The following is a 15,162-nucleotide window of genomic DNA, read 5'->3' as shown; positions in this document are numbered from 1 at the left end:
AGCGAGATTGGTGACGGAAACAAAGGGGTGCTCTTACCAAGAAAGGCTTCAGTTCTGCAAATTGCAATCTTTGGAGACTAGGAACCTGTAAAATAATCTGATTAAAGTGTTTAAAGCTTTGAATAGCTGGAGCAATCTCAGAGCTGATGGGATTCTTCCTCTTGCTCAGACATGCAAATGAAGGGACGTATTTTCAAATTGGGTAAGGATGGCGCAGAATCGATGTGCTAAATCTGCCTTTAGCCAACGGGTGGTTGATTGCTGCAACATGGTTCCATCCATTGATGTGAAAGTGGATAGTTTGAATAAATTCAAGGAAGAACTGGGCAAACTATTGGTGGGGAAGGAAAGGCGAAATGGATTTTTTTTTCTGATGCTGTATAATGTTGTTTCTTTCATCAATTGCCGTTACTAATAATAATACTAAGGAAGATATAATCGTCTTGTAAAAGGAAATGATTAGGTGTTCAACTTGGTTACAGCATCCTGACTTGGAAGCCTCATTTACGACGTAAATTTCTTGGAAACGGTAGAGAGAAAAGCACCAAGTTTATTCGGGAAAAAAAATTGTAATCTTTCCATGAAAGACAATAAATTTACTAAGAAAGTTTTAAAAATTTCGTCTGGAAAGTAGTCATCTGGAAGTAGACCTGATCGAAATTTTTAATGTTTTAAATGGCGTGAGCAGGACAAATGCTGATGGCATCCTTACTCTTTATTGGACAAAACACACATACGGGGACATTATTTAAATTGAAAAAAAAAAAATGCATGCATAATACAGTGCTCGAAAAAATTAATAGAACATAATGTTTTTCATGAATATTTTATTGTAAACGGTTTAGTTACAACACGAAGGGGAATATTTGATATAATATAGGCATCCTGACATACAAATTCCAAGTATCCAATAGAAATCGATCTACCATCTTATAGAGCCGCACATTATGCAAATTATTCATGCCTATAAAAACACCGTTTGCGACCACATCAATTCATTTCAGTTTTTTAGCTTGCTCAGTGGGACAGTCACATCTCCAGTACTCATGATGGCAACTCATCGTCGTTTAGATGATTATTTGAAATGGTAGGCCATTGAACAACTTAAAGCCGGGCAGCCGCAGGTGACATATTGGCTTAATGTATCAAGGAATGTCGTCTTGGCATTATGGAAGCAGTTTCAGGAGAGAGGAACCATTACAAGACAGCTGGCCAAGGTCGCTCGAGGACTAGGTCAACCAAAAGAGACCACTATCTGTCTCGAACATCAAGACGGAAGCCTACGATGTCCTGTCATCAAATGTCTCTTCAGGTTGCTGCTGCAGCCACAGGTAAAAACATTTCCAAACGGACTGTGTAGAGAAGGCTCCAATCGAATGGACTCTACACGGGGAAACCATTGGTTTGTATCATATTAACCCCGTCTGCACGCGTAGCACAGGGGAGACCACTGTCACCGTCCTAATCACAACAGTTGGAAAAGGTCCCGGTTGGAAACCTATCAATTACGCGAGGAATTTTCATGGGCTTTTTTTCCTCCGTGGCTAAGTTACTCGGTCTCAGGAGTAGATTGCAAGGTTTCTCCCCCATGAAAATGGGAGTTTTTCGCCCAGCAAAGCAAAGCAAAGCAGGCAAATTGATCAGAAAACAACACACGCAATTTACAGATATGATACACATAAGTAGTTGAAAGTTACTTTCCAGGTGACCGAAATATAATAGTGTAGTTTTTTATTATTATCCCATCAGCCCCAAACCACTGCAGAGCTCTTCGAAACTGGTGTCATGAACATTCGACTTGGAGCCCTGACGCATGGGGTACAGTTCTGTTCTCTGATCAGTCCCGTGTTAGCTGCAAATAGATTCTAGGTGTTATTTCATCTGGAGACAACAAGGAATGTTGTACCATCTCTCCAATATCAGAGAAATGGACACTTAAAGTGGAGTTGGTGTTCTCCTGTGCGGCAGAATAATGATCAATGGCCGCACACCTTTAGGTTTTTAACAAGGGTACCGTAACTGCGTAGAGGTACCGAGAATAGATCCTCGAACCCTATGTGCGACTTTGTAGGGGTGTGGTTGACCCAGAATTTCTTTTCATGCACGACAACGCCACTGCATATGCAAGTGGTGGAGGAATATTTTGAAACTGAAAATATCCAACGAGTGCCGTGGCCAGCACGATCCAACTTAAATCCAACCGAATATGTGTGAGAAGCACTTGAGAGTCGCATTGCCAGATTTATTGCCTCGGATTTATTGCCACAGAATCGTAAAGACATCCTTATATCGAGCATGGTTCACCGCTCTCATGCCCGTTTAGCCGCTTGAGGGGATCATACGCCGTACTACTGTCATGTGACCATATTTTGAATCTTGACTTCTGTAATGTGACCTTTTCGGTAATTTGAAACATCTTGTATCGACTTCTGTAATGTGACATTTTCGGTAATTCTTATTCAACCCTTAGAAATGTCCCTTATACCTGTCCGAAGTTTCTCGCTATCTCTTAATTTAATCATTGTTGTAGGGTACACTACCATACAAAATTTTGTCCAGCTCCATGTCAGGATGCACGAGTTCCAACACGTTTTTTACGTGTTTTGTTAATTTCGTTGAGCTGTGTAATATACACACTCCTTTAGTACACACAAAGCGTAATGATTTAACTTTACCCGCTTTAAATTCAGTTCTAAGAATATTTGATACCACATTTTTTACATCCATATAGTTTTAAGGTTATTATTTTCTGAATTTCTAAGAATCACAACCTTTCCCCCTAAACTATTCACTCCTTCCTGGAAACCGCTCATTATTTCAGCATACGTAAGAACCGGGTTTTGTCTCAGCAGTTGAAGCTTATCCAACTGAAGTTCATCTATTTCTACTTCAGATCTTGAAGCATTACCAAGCTCAGCTTGGTTTCAGGACACTAAAGAAAGACTTTGTATCATTTTTGCTAATAATTATGCTCGCTTTCTAATTTGTTCATTCACAGTCTTTAACCTCTCGTTCTCTATTAGAAGAGCAGTTGTTACAGTCTCTAATTTGGACGATTTAGCTATAATTATGACCCCTGATTTTTTACTCACCTTATTTGTTTCTTCCATAAGGAAGCTCGTAATATTTGTTCGCATTTTAGAAATTTCATCTTACATGGAAGAAACATCTTGAATATTATCCAAATCATCAGTCATCGTATTTGCTTGATTAGTAAGAATATTTCCTACCTCAACACCCCAAGGTAGATTTTCACTAATTTCTTGATCATGTACTGGTTGCACCACAGTGCTTCCATGCTTCCTTATAGTCTTATTTGCTCATGATCAAGTCCTCTTGAATATACAAACTCCCCAAATATTCGTATCGCAACCTGGGGCTGTGGTATTTTAGGTGGACGTAGGGATGAACCACTCCTCTCCACCTTCAGACCTAACACCAGGATTTTAACATTTGGACTTTTTCCTTCCATAATAAATTAATAATCTCCAATATTTGAACAGAATAAAATTACGCAATTCTTGCCAAAAAGCTATCCACTGACATTATCACTCAAAAGTGAGGTGGGAAAAGAAGACTAATAATGTTAAATAAAGAAATTTGAACGGTTATATTGATATTATTAACTGGCCCAAAAACTACCAACATTTGGTATCGTGCAAAAATTAAAAAATTTAAAAACTTCTAGTAATACATTATTTCTTCTTCAAGGCACGCACCTACACTGTGCTGCCACTCTATTAGGTACACCCGTGCTGTGCACACAAATGGTTTGGCCCACAATGTTGCAAGTCACATGACCACAGTTATAGATATAAATGCAGCAGACCAACCTTTCTAGTATCGGCTAAGCGGCGTGCAAACCGTAGCAAGAATGGGGAAAGAGAGTGATCTAACGGACTTCGAACGTGACATGGTAGTAGGTGCAAGACGTGCTGGACAAAACATCTCTGAAACGGTAGTTCTCCTGAACTTTTCACGCACCACAGTTTCAAGGGTTTATCAAGAATGGTGCAACGAACAGAAAACATCCTCTCGACGGCACTCCTGTGGAAGAAAATCGCTTGTTGATGAGACATGGACATGTGGATATGTGGACATGTGGTTTTGTAAAGAGCGGCTCCTTGAACGTCAGTTCATCTCCGAATCGTATCTCTGTGAAGAACAGTACCACTACAAATGGGCCAGATATGTATGTGAGGGAGGTTTGTGTGTATTATGTGTGTGTGTGTTCTGTTGTTATGTTCTGGCCTCTTGGCTACCCAGAAGCATCAGTCACCTGGACAGATGATTCTGGGTACTCGTGCACACCACGGGAAGGCGCGCCAATCCCAATAGTGGTCTTGATGTCTGAAATCGAGACTCTGACCCACCTGATGTTGCCAAAATGTGGGCACGATTCCTCTGGGGACCCACTCCAGAGGGGAAAAAAAAAAGAAAGAAAGAGAGAGAGAGAGAGAGAGAGAGAGAGAGAGAGAGAGAGAGAGAGAGAGAGAGAGAGAGAGAGATTCTTTCCTCCCTCTTTTTTAATACGCCACGAATTAAAAATTTATTCATCTACAGCAAAATCTATTGTTTTAGAAACTGGTGAAGACACAGCCAGACAGTTCGTCGAAAACACAAAATTTAATGTCAAGTTTGGTTCGGGCCAGAGGCGTGAATAACTGCTGTCATCTGAGATTGTATAAGTTTTCTCATAAAAGCTTCTTTTGCAAAAGACTACAGCACTCGGTAATTATCAGCATCCTGCACCAACGCTGACTCTTAACCAGTGGAAAGATTAGGCACTGCTTCCCTAAGCCTGGCCCTAGAATCTGTATAGTGTGGGCATGAATACAGTACATGTTGCCAGTCTTCAACCTCTCCACACTGACACAGATCTGTTGTTGACAACCTAAATTTATATAATTTCATGTTCATCGAACCGTGACCAGTCAGCAAATATGAAGTAAATATATACATACTGAACCAGACATTCATCTTCTTGCTCATCATTGTGTAGGCATCGGGGAAGAATTTTCTCGTAACACAGCCAACTGATGAAGTGTTCCATTTAGATTGCCAAAGGGTTATAGTTAATTCCAAATTCTTTTACGTTCATGTTTGACATCCGAGTCTAAATTAATTGTGATTCTAAAGAGTTCTGAGGGAATTTTACGTTTTAATCTGTAGGGCAATCCTCTGTATATCACGTGTAAGTCGAGAGTCAGAAAACCCGGTAGAACTTGAAGTGCGGCAGGCTTTCAGAACACTTAGTAATATTATTCTCTGAAGTGTCATCAATTTAGCTTTGAACTTATGGAACAATTTTGATCCAATGGAACAATGCGCCTGCAGCATAGGCCACCACAGGGACAAACACAGCTGTATATTAGAGCCTCAAGGATCGTGTGGAGAGGCCACACTCATTTCGAGAAACTCTAACTACGGCATTGGCAAAGCGTTTAAATTTTGCACCAAGGCTTGACAAATGTGCCCCAAAATTCAATTTATGGTCAATAATAACACCCAGAAATTTAGTTTCCGTGACTATAGGGATTTGAGTGTTGCCAATTTTGCACGTAGGTGGATGCCGGATGTCAAGTTTACTCGCAAGAACCATGATCTTGGTCTTGGAAGATCATGGTTGTTGATCTTCAATTTATTTTCGTTGGTACAAATCTGTAGGTCTTCTAGGACTATTCTGGCTGGCGCTTTCAAGGCTGAGAAAAAAAGTGTGAAGTGTATTTAGTGTCTAACGGCACCAGGGGTTTCACCTATCTCTGCGTTGCTTTCATTGTGGGTGAAACAGTTCGCTGGGAAGGCCAGAGATTTAAAAGTGTGTGGACATTGTATATGTGTAGTGTTGTGTTATGTCGTTTATCTGGCCGTTTAGCCGCTGGACCTCTACTAAGGCCCAACGTTGCCCACACTTGGCTCCGTGGAAGCAGACCAGATACACCAGTATTTTTAGATAAGTACTCTGGCAGATCCTGCCATCTAATTTCCTGAGATTTTAGTCCTGAGATTAGGACCTATATATATAAAAAAGAAAAGAAAAATGAATCTAGAATCTAGTTAGGCCGAAAGAGGTCGCAAGTGTGTCGAGTTTGGCATTTAAAATTTTTCGTTGTGTGGGGCATTCGCTTTTCTCTGGCGATATAGGTAGAGTAGGGGGAAGAAACGGAAAGCTGGGGGGGGAATACAGAAATATGGGGTCAATAGGGAACGCGACCCCAGGTGTATCAGTGGGGTATGCTCATGCTTCACCAGATAGAAAAGAGGGGGTGGTAGGGAGGGGAGGGGAAGAGGGAAAAGAGCCCGTCCCCTCACCCCACTAGTTAGGGGAAAGAAAGTGGGCTGGGAAAGGAATCCCGCCCAGTTCGTCGTAGCAGCGATTTGCAGTGCCCGCCAGCAAGTGCAGTCCGATGCTGACTCTTTGGTGAGTTCTAGTCCTCTTCTATGTGTGTGGGTCCTATCCACTCCCATTGGTTCCTAGGTCTCAGTAATAGTATTGGTGCTCCATTTATTCTGCTGCATATTAAGCCGTTTGTCCTTAGTATTTTGCCATCATTTCCTCTGTGTTGATGTTCACTATCAGTTTGCCTTTATTTATTATTTGTGGTTATCTATTCATTGTGGATGGCTATTTCTGTTTGTCGTCTGTTGAAGACGTAAAGTGGAAATCGGCTGAGGGCTTTGTATTCGTCTTCTGAATCCAGTAGATGGTACTCTTGATTTTTCGGCAAGTATTGAATCTCAGTTATTAGCCTACTTCTGTGTTCTTTGTAGCATTCACAGTCGTGCATGATATGCTGCCAGATTTCAGGTTCTCCACAGGTGCATGTGTACTCTTCTATTATTCCGAGTGCGTTCAGTTTTGCTTTCAATGGGCCGTGGCCCGTCAGGAGGAAGGTTGTATTTACCCCAGGGTAGAACCACGAGGGGGCTTTTGGGTACATTTTTGCGACTATCGGTATGACGCTTTTTGTAACTTGACTCTTTGGCGACATCTCCCATCTGTGCTGCGAAATCTTCAACATGTGAGCCACTATTCGTTGTTTCTCTGTCGTCCGGCTGTTGGTTGGGTCCAAGGTAAAGTCATAGATGGAGGCAGTCATATCCTTGGATAGTTAATACATGAGTCCCTATCCAAGGCTGAGAGAGAGATCAGAGGAGGATGGCTAGAATTGGGGAAACAAACAGACGGGCCACAATGTCGCTCATCCCGGCAGAATATAACCTTGGTGCGCAGAGAAAAATACCGTAACGGACCTCTAGTCGCACTTTGTCGCGAATGGGCTATAACAGCCGAAGGCCACATAGCGTACCTTTGTTAACAATGAAGAACAAGAGAGAATGCCTCCTGTAGGCACAGCAACAGAAGTTCCTGGTGCATCATGTTGATGGAAGGCTCAGAATTTGGCGAAAACAACATGACTCCATGGACCGTCATGTCTGACGACTACTGTGAAAGGTGGTGGGAGCAGTGTTACGGTGTGGGGAATGTTTTCTTGGCACACGTTGGGTCCACTGATACCCATAGATTCACGTCTGAATGCCACATCGTACCTAAACATCATTGCTGATCCAGTGCATCCGTTCATGTTGAAAATTTATCCTCAGTCAGATGGTTACTTCCAGCAGGATAATCCGGTGCACAAAGCCCGAGTCACTATGGAATGGGTCCAGAAATATGACAATGACTTTTCATTTCTGCAGTGGCCCGCTCAGTCCACGGATCTCAATCCTATTGAACATCTTTGGGATGAGTTGGAAAGGGCTATTAGCTGCAGGCCTACATCTCCGTCGAATCTCAAGGAACTGCATGACATACTCATGTCTCAATGGCTAAATTGCTTCAAACGCTTTCAGCATCTTGTTCAATCCATGTCTAGACGAATTCAGGCTGTTTTGAAGGCTAAAGGAGGCTCAACACGCTACTATGTGTGTGTACCTAATAAAGTGGCAGCACAGTGTATTTATCAACCATCACAATTAGGCAAAAAATATCAATCTGCTGCTGATCCTTTAAAATTATATCTGTATTAATTATATTCCATCCATTATTTCAGGGAAGATATTTTTTCTAATATTCAAATTTTTCCAGCAGTATTATTAGCAACTTTCAAGATCTTATATCACCATAATGGCCGCCATTTTCGGCGTCATTATTAGCGTTGTAAAAATTATAAATTATTATCACAAATTTATCAGTGAAAATTTAGTATTATTCCACACAAAGTTATCTGGTAACACGTGAACACCCTAGAAACCACTCCAATAAATTCCGAATCAGTTAACCCTCGATAATATAATTCCTACATCAAATTTCAAGAGAACAACGCAAACAGCACTCAACATGGTCAGCCATCTTGGAACTATTTTTTTTTAGAACGGTCATCCATTCCACCGTTTTCGTCCATCAGATTGTACAAAGCAGGACAGCCTACATTCACCACAATCGTCGATAAGGCATGAGCGTCCACCATTGGCCTAGCAACTGCTGTTCTGTCCACTATTCGTCCGCTCTTGGAACACTTTAACCGCAGTACTCCGTAAACAGCAGTTACCAGGCTGACAATCATCCGTTTCTCGAAGTCCATCAGATCACGTCCTTTGATCAAGTCGATTAAGTACTTCGTGTGGATTGCAAGCTACGAACCTGCAGTATCATATTTACCAGTTTTCACCGCGTTAAATGTGCCACCAGGCGAGAGGAAACGGTCAATTGCTAAAACATGTGGTTAGTCCTAATGTTTGACAGTTGAAAATGACATGTCCTTGGAATAGCAAAGAATTTTACATCATTGAGCATGCAAAAGGGTTGTACTAACAATGGTTTCCTAAATGGTATGAGTAGTGGATACAAACCCTAGTGCGTGTTTGGCGCATCATTACTCGACGCTACACTTCAGACTGTATCATATGGCGGCTTCTTGTGGACCACCGTTGTGAGCAGTAAGAAATATACAAAACACTCTAAAATGCTGGGAGAGATTACAAAGTCCTTTTATTCAACAAGTAAAGAAACACTTTTACAACAATAAATTTTTAAATGTTCTAAAGACAAATACTCTAGGTTCATGACAAAAAATATGGTTTATTTGTTGAGGCAAACAAAGTTGTACGGTAAGCCGAATCGTTCCTCTTCCATTGTCGTTTGGATCTTTTCGCAGCCCAACTTATTCTGAATGTGGTCCCTGTTTAGCGTCCTTTGATTTCCCCTTTCCTTTCTGTTTGGCTTCTTTAGCTTTTTCTTTGCCTTTTTCAGCATGCGCTTTTCCTTTATCCATTTTCTCTTGAGCCTCAGGTGGAGGTCCTCCAGGAGTTCCCTCTGATTCTTCTATGAGGAAAGCCAAGAGGCAGCATACAAAGAGAAACACGATAATCTTTCTGGCAACCATCTCGTTATCTGTTTCAGAATTCACACGACTTATGTCTAGTGTTGGTTACAATGCCATTTTTATTGAGTGAATAAAGTGTACTCAAGGGCAGTTGGATAAACAATCGCGCTGACGTCAAAAGACTGTTGAAGGTCGTTCTCTAAATCGAAGTAAACAGAGTCTGGCTCTGATTTGCTCCTTTAACACATGCTCATCGAAATCGCCTCCTACAGGAAGACAACCAACGAAATGCAGAAAAGCCAATTTCCATTTAATTCACACGATTTAGTTAAATTTGAAATTAAAAAGTCGAAATTAAATTAAATTTGATTCAAATCTTTTAAATTTAATTTTGATTGTTTTATGTCTTTAAACTGTTGCCTGGTGGGTTTGGCTGTTTTGCTGATCGAAAAACCAAAAACCAGACTTTTTCTGGAACTGCCAAAAATTAAACAATACAATGTGTACAATACAAACTCATTAAAGGACTCATTTTAGCTATACGATTTGAGTTAAAAAAACACTTATTTATTAGTGCAAATCTTCCTAACACAAAGGGAGGGGGAGACTGCAACACAAACTTATTAAGCATTCTACCAAAGTAGAGGAAGCAAAATTGCCTATAATTAAAATCAGATTAAACGGTATTAATCAAAAATTCAGTACTGAGGTTGACAGATTTGATCTGTATTGAACCTTTAATTTTAACATCTCACTATAAATCACATGGGGACCTTAAGCGCCATAATTATTTAGTACCACTGGGTGCTTCTGCCTTGGAAGAGGAGGGTTATACTATCCATCACTGGAATTTATTTATTGGTGAACAGCTTCTTCATCCGCATTTTTGATAGTGTATTCTTTCTTTTTCCCAAGTTAGGATCGATATCTTTTCCAAGGATTACTTTAATTAATCTGCTTAAAATATTCTAATTTATTCAAATCCGATTTGCTAGCTTTAGTCCTAATAATGGCTTCATAGTTAATAATAGAATCGACCAACGCAAAATGCATCAAAATTTTGGTCCCTGCTGTCATTTTCTTGTGGACATAAATAAAAATTAAATTTTAACTTATCGACAAATTGTTTTATACGCTTTTATCAGCTTAATGTATTGTCAAACCAAAGACCTAGATAGTTAAGGAAAGAAATTAAGTGTATAAAGTAGAACTATTGACTGTACCACTTTCACAGTTTTGGAATTTCAGTGTATATGTGAGCTTACTTGTAAATACAATATGTTTTCCTTTCTTTTAATTCAGTCAATGTAATTGTCTTGAATATTTAAAATGTACACCCCTCTAGACGAACCAGGCTGTTGTGGGGATGCTCACTGATGTGGAAATAAAAAGATGTTAATAATAATAATATTACGTGACAACTACGAAATATCCCTGTTTACTACGGTTATGATTATATAAGTAAACTTTGATATGTCTTTAATGTTTTTTGAGGATCGTTAACCAACAGGAATTACTAATAGAGAGGCACATTATTGTTAAGCATGCAGATTTTGGCATCGATTATACATTAAATAGAGAGATTCCCCAAGGAGGGGTTCTCTCTGCGACACTTTTCATTGCAGCCCTTGATTCGTTCCTCTCAACCTGTTGTTGAGACTAAACTAGTCTCAACGACATGAAACTATTCTTTCCATCCTGTAATAGTGTTAGTGAAGACACGGTTGGTCTACAAGCCACATAACAGTTAACTAATCTGGTAAACTTCTTGGCTTCCATTGGTTTTCAAATAAGCCCTTTCAGAACGGCCCAGAATTCCTTCTCCTAAAAGCGTAAGAAGCGTAACATTACCATACTCTTAAATGGTCAACCCATACAGAAAGTCGAATATCACAAAGATCTGTGAATTACCTGAGCATTTCACTACCACAAAGAAGTAGACCCTAGCCTCCATCTGGCGCTCAAGACAGGAATTAACTGGGGTCCATAATGCTCAACTGGTGAAAGAATACATTGTTAGGTGCGTTGCTCCGGTTGCCTTATGTGCTTCGGTCATTAAGTTATCAGCTGCAGAAACGTTCGTCAAAACTTCACTGGCTCCTTAGATGGTTAAACCGGACCTTACAATTTCCCTTCACTGTATCAAGTGTCATTCTGTATGGAAATATGGAGTGGACACCTTAGAAGTTTATTGTTATCAGTACAAATATTCATATCCTGGCCAAGTTATTGACAGGTAGATATGATGCTGCAGTCCTGTCAGACATCATCTCGCAGCCACGAAGTCAGTCAATTAAGCAGTCTGCAAATCAAGCTCCTTCATTCCAACCTAATCTCCTTAAAAAGCTTCAGCAGGATGTTTTCGCTTAATAGAACAGGTTTCAAGCAAACTGTGAAAATTTATGCTTCAGTAAGACTTACAGGATGATTATCTTCCAACAAACAACTGAGTCACAACAGTACTAACTAGAACCCATAGTCTGTTGCATGCGGTGCAATTAAAATTTGTGTTGGGAAGCCTGTCCCCTATTGAAGGCGGTCCCAATGAGCAGTTCTCTCAAAATCTCTTCTGCGGTTTCGGATGTCGTTTTGGAGGTTGATTGCCTAGCGACACAATCTTTTTATTTCTCAGTGTTATGCTGCCATCATGCAGTTCGTGTGCGAAGTGTGTTGAGCCTTATATATTGTGGATTCTCCTCTTTGAGACATCCAGCATGAAGGATCTTTTTTTTTTAACTGTCAACGTTTTGTAAATTTATTTCTTTTTTTATTCCCTCTAGCTTGCATGCTGTACAATGGCGATTATAACTAGCAACAAATTGAATAAATAATTAAATAAATAAGTTGGTTTTAATTCTGTTTATTATCAGAAAGTTATTATGGGTCCACTTTTGTGTATTCAACATGCCTCCTGTAAATCATGAATCATTTGATCCATATTCCTTCCTGTGGAGTATAATATACAATGTTTATGGTGTATTTTAACATTGAAATTTTAATTATATTTTAGGTATTGTTTATAAAGTTATCAAAAAACGCAAGATGCAATTTTTCGGTAATTGCTGCACACTGGACCTTCTGTTTTAACGCAAAATTCGCATTAAATTCCTGGGCGTTTCTTGGATTATACCGAATTTCTGCCTGCCGAATTTTTCCTTTTAGAGCTGCGTTTTCCTTCGGCCTTCCCCTCATCGCATACTTTTAAGATGGGTGATTTCAACATACCAACAATTTCCTTTGTTTTCTCAATTGTGGTTCCTGCTAAACGTGCTCCATGAATAACACCTTTCTGAAATTCGGAAAGATCATTTGTTAAGACAATATGGAATAGAGTGCTTATTTCAGTGCGACCAGGCTGTAATTTATATTTTTATTGAAATAAATAAATAATCACGTTCTTGAACATACAAACATTTGAACATAGAGATAACGCTATTATCTGAGTAAATAAACTCAATAATTAATAAAAACTGGGGGATAAATTAATGTCGGTTATTATATGATCTAAACAATAAGCCTTTTTGATATTTAAAACTACATGGTTTCTTGGGTTACAAATATAGTATATGCAAAACGATGTCCACTGAGTATTGAACAGTATTCCATAACATCTAATCAGGTTCATGATTATTTAATTTTATATTATCACCAATTATAATAGACTTTCCAACTAAGAACTCTTCATGAGCCACTATGCTTTCAAATTCTTCAAGAAATCGCCTGATAGATGTCGAAGGTGGTATGTAAACAACTGACTGTAATGTAATGATGTTTTTCTCATCTTCACTCAATATTCGAAAATGACATTTTTCGGATATTGAGTAAGGAAAAACTACATTTATCTCATTCCACAAATTGTATCGTGGAAAATGTGTGTGTGTCAAGTTCACCTACACTTTCAATGGTACAATTTTTGAAAACTGTAAAGACGCTCGTAATCTTTGAAAATCAAATGGGGCTTATGCACAATCGTGCACCATCCACTGTTTCTTTCCATGATGTTTCTGACTGTTTAAACACTGAGTACATTGACTGATGGAATTAGTCAGAAAGGTCCTGTACAATAGCCACCGCAATTATTCGACCCCACATCCTTAGTTTACTTTGTATGGAGTCACGTGAAATGCATGATTTACTCTACACGTGTTACCACTAAAGACAAACCGAGAAATCAAACTTGGAAGTCGCTCAAACATTAAGTATAGTCCTAAAACGTTAAAACACGTATCGTAGATTTGTCTTGCCGAATGTTACTTTTAATACATTCATGAATTATCATGAGTTCTCTGGTAGATTTGCCTACTTTGCTGGACAAAAACCCGAGTTTTCGGGTTAAGGAGATCTGTTATCTACGCTGACCGAATCTCTCCCGGGGTGAATAAAGACTATAAAAGTTCCTCGCATCATTCTAGGTTTAATCCCAAAAAAAAAGGCCCACAACTCGAACCTAGGCCTTTTCCACCAGGTGTGGGGGGGAAGAGAATTATAACCACTATGATATCCGCTCGGACGGGTGCAAAAATGTTTTACGGTGCAAAATGTTCTTAGAGCTTGTCCTAAATCATAGAGCAGAACGATGTCATCACAGTCTTACGGAAAATTCTGCAACACCTTTATGTTCCTGCGTTCTTGGATGAATGTTTTGAAACGAGAAGACCTTGCACAGCTTCTTTCGTTGGAATATTATCTAGGCATAATGTCCAAGTACCTGGTACAAGCCATGCAACCAATTCTTTGTGCTTCGCTCTTGTTCAATTTCACTCTTCATTCATGAGTTTTGATTTTGCTTCAAAGAACAGTTCGGAGCAACTACAGTATTCTCCTAATTTTTCTTCTTCCAGCTTAATAACGTTTCCTTTCACTTGCACAACAAAATTGTTTTGCTTTAAAACTCTACTAACTCCTTTTGCATAGCCAATACAGTGTCAGTTCTGATAAAATGTGAAAAAACGGGTGTTTCCGTTGCTGTTTGAACATATCTTGTGGAAGAAAGTGTCTATCTGTGGGCCATTTTCAAACAACTCCACAGATGGCCAAAAACCTGTAGGAAACTTTGTTATTTGAAAATTCATGTAACGAGAATCAACTATTTATTTTTCCAACTAGATAGAGTAAGTGACTCAGAAACTAAAATATTATCGATGAATATCAATAATATTTTAGTTTCTAAAATATCAGCTAAAATGGAAGAAGCACTGCTACGTGCAGATAACATTTAATTATTCCTTCACAAAGAATGACTGACATCGAAAAGTCGTTGGGATTTAAATTATAGTGGCCTATTGTATTTAATAATGATTTTACAATGGTTTTAAGTTCAGTAATTTGCTGGAGGTAACCTACTAGAAAGAGATTAATAGTCTCATGATCTGGAAGCAATTTCTTGTCAGGTGATATTTGTAGAGTGCCATGACTTGTACCAAAGAAATGGTGTTGCTTGCTAGTGCCACTTGATTGAGATGAATGACGGTGGTAGCACCAACTAAGCTCTGACAGAGTTCTAATTTCAAATCTTAATGTTGATGAACCAGATTAAAATCTATGTTCAATTTATGTGTGTGAATAATGTCCTTTATATGGAATGTCGCAGTACAGCATCTAGCAGTAGTCTGACAATGTATTTTCCAATTTTCCATGATATAATATCATGATAGAATCGTTCTCCTACCCTCGCTCAATGTGCCAAGGTTTTCGAAGAAGAAATCTAAATGCAAATGCCAAAAATGAAGGTTCAGCGACATACGACATCAGCTTTTTTTATATACGTTGAGCAGTGAACTTTGTATGGGAAAGACTTGTCATTATCTAAAAATACCCAAAAAGCCATTTGAAAGAC

This window comes from Mastigoproctus giganteus, chromosome 4, assembly GCF_048544385.1.
Source record: "Mastigoproctus giganteus isolate SK-2022 chromosome 4, ASM4854438v1, whole genome shotgun sequence".
In the NCBI taxonomy this organism is placed as follows: Eukaryota; Metazoa; Arthropoda; class Arachnida; order Uropygi; family Thelyphonidae; genus Mastigoproctus; species Mastigoproctus giganteus.
Note: the sequence above shows the minus strand (reverse complement) of the source record.